This window comes from Leopardus geoffroyi, chromosome B1 (assembly GCF_018350155.1).
Source record: "Leopardus geoffroyi isolate Oge1 chromosome B1, O.geoffroyi_Oge1_pat1.0, whole genome shotgun sequence".
Taxonomy (NCBI): domain Eukaryota; kingdom Metazoa; phylum Chordata; class Mammalia; order Carnivora; family Felidae; genus Leopardus; species Leopardus geoffroyi.
Window position 1 is genome coordinate 159,859,023 of NC_059327.1, and position 2,730 is coordinate 159,861,752.

Sequence of the window (2,730 nt, forward strand, 5' to 3'; positions counted from 1 at the left end):
TGATTCTGCAGAGTTGTCCCAAGTTGGAATGAAGGGTCATGCCTTTACACCCCCGTGTTGATTAGTCATTGAATGTGGGCTGTCCTTTAAAGAAGCTGACTTTGGGCAAGGCAGTTTTAATCATCAAAGGCAATCCCTAGATAGGGCTGACAGTTGAGCACTGTCTTCTTGCTACATTTCCAGCAGCTGGGAGACTAAGTCCTTCAATCCAGGAGGGAACTCGGGTGATACATTTCTGGATAGGAAGTTTTAATGCACTGAATGTGAAGAGGTAATCTCCACACTTCAGGAGTGAGCTCCCTCCCAAGTGGTACCAAAGGGAACTGATGCTTTGTCCACCTCTTATTCATAGATCTAGTCAAGAGCACAAGACTTGTAGTCAACTGATTCTTTAGGCTTAAACCATAGGCTGATTTCTTTCTCAGCACTTTTTACTGAATCCTTGCCATGAGTGATGTTCCTGTCCATTTGAATGCAGAAGTCTCTGTGAATGGTGCCTGGCTTAGAATCTGCTGGATTGGTCTCCCTAAGCATCACTCACTCCATCTTCACATTTAGCCCTCCTAGACCATGGTCACCACCAGTCCTGAGTTCATGTATTTCACCAGCCCAGGGAAGAATGGGTAATCTTCCAGGTCATTGCAATGCTGCTTCCTCAGAGGCTTGAAGGAACACCATGACCACAAAGTGGAATCCCTTCTGCTTGAAGAGCTTGATGATCTTACCCACCAGCCTATGCTGCATACAGACTGACTTGATGGAAATGAAGATGTGCTCCATGTTGGCCATGACAGAACTGGCAGGGCTCGAACTGGTTCAAGCGGAGGTAAAAGTTTTTAATTTTGATGAATGCCAGTGTATTTATTTTTTTCTTTTGTAGTTGTGTTTTTGTATATATAAGAAATCATTGCCAAATCCAAGGTCATGAAGATATGTACCTGTTTTCTTCTAGAAGTTTTATTTTTCTTATTTTTTTAAATGTTTATTCATTTTTGAGAGAGACAGAGACAGAGCATGAGTGGGGGGGAGGCAGAGAGAGAGGGAGACACAGAATCTGAAGAAGGCTGCAGGCTCAGAGCTGTCAGCACAGAGCCCGATGCAGGGCTTGAACCCACGAACCGTGAGATCATGACCTAAGTTGAAGTCAGATGCTCAACCAACTGAGCCATCCAGGTGCCCCAAAAGAGTTTTATAGTTTTAGGTCTTACATTCAGGTCTTTAATCAATTTTGAGTTAATATTTGTATATGGTATGATGTTGGCATTCAACTTCATTCTTTTGCATGTCAATATCCATTTGTCTCAGAATGATCTGGTGAAAAGACTGTTCTATTACCATTGAATTGTCTTGGCACCCTTGTTGAAAATCAACTGACCATAAATATAAGCATTTTTTCCTGGACTCCCAATTCAATTTCATTGATCTATGTATCTATTCTTATGCTGATATTGCACTGTCTAGATTACTGAAGTTTGCAGCAGGTTTTTTTGTTTTTAATTCAAATTTCAGTTAGTTAACATACAGTATAATACTAGTTTCAGGTGTACAATACAGTGATTCAACACTTTCATGCAATACTTGGTGCTCAACACAACAAGTGTACTCCTTAATCCCCATCACCTATTTCACCCATTCCCCCTGCCCCCACGTCCCCTCTGATAACCACCAGTTTGTTTTCTATAGTTAAGAGTCTGTTTCTTGGTTTGCCTGTTTTTTCCCCCTTTGTTCATTTGTTTCTTAAATTAAATATAAGTAAAACATTATTAGTATTATTAGTATTAGTAAAGAAACATTTGTTTCTTAAATTAAATATAAGTAAAATCATGTGGTATTTATCTTTCTCTAACTTATTTAGCTTAGCAGGATACTTCCTAGCTCCATCCACGTCCTTGCAAATGGCAAGATTTCATTATTTTTTATGGCTGAGTAAAATTCCATTGTATATATATACACCACATCTTCCTTATCCATTCTTCAGTCTGTGGACACTGGGTCTGTTTCCATAGTTTGGCTAATGTAGGTAATGCTGCTATATATATCGAGGTGCAGGCATTCCTTTGAATTAGTAACTTTGTATTCTTTGGGTAAACACCTAGCTATGAAATTGATGGACTGTAGGCTAGTTCTATTTTTAACTTTTTGAGAAAACTCCATACTGTTTTCCAGAGTGACTGCACCAGTTTGCATTCCCACCAAAGTACAAGAGGGTTCCCCTTTCTCCATATTCTCACCAGCACCTGTTGTTTCTTGTGTTGTTGATTTTAGCTATTTTGACAGGTGTGAGGTGATATCTCATTGTAGTTTTGATTTGTATTTCACTGATGATGAGTGATGTTGAGCACCTTTTCATGTGTCTGTTGGCTATCTATATGTCTTCGGAAAAATGTATATTCATGTTTTCTGCCCATTTTTAAACTGGATTATTCACTTTTGAGTGTGGAGATTTATAACTTCTTTATATATTTTGGATTCTAACCCTATCAGACATGTCCTTTGCAAATATCTTCTCCCATTCCATAGGTTGTCCTTTAGTTTTGTTTATTGTTTCCTTTGCTGTGCAGGGCTTTTTATTTTGAGGAAGTTCCAAAAGTTTATTTCTGTTTTTTTCCCCCCTTTCCTCAGGAGACATATATAGAAAGTGTAGTAAGTTTTTAAATCAGTGAGTCTTCTTTGCTCTTCTTTTTCAAGGTTGTTTTGGCTATTTTGAGTCCTTTGAATTTCCACATGATC

At 38.7% G+C, this 2,730-nt stretch overlaps 1 pseudogene; it reads right to left on the bottom strand.

Moving 5' to 3' along the window:
• Positions 1 to 342: 342 nt before the first annotated feature.
• Positions 343 to 816, bottom strand: LOC123595951 (annotated as a pseudogene).
• Between the last annotated feature and the right edge of the window lie 1,914 nt (positions 817 to 2,730).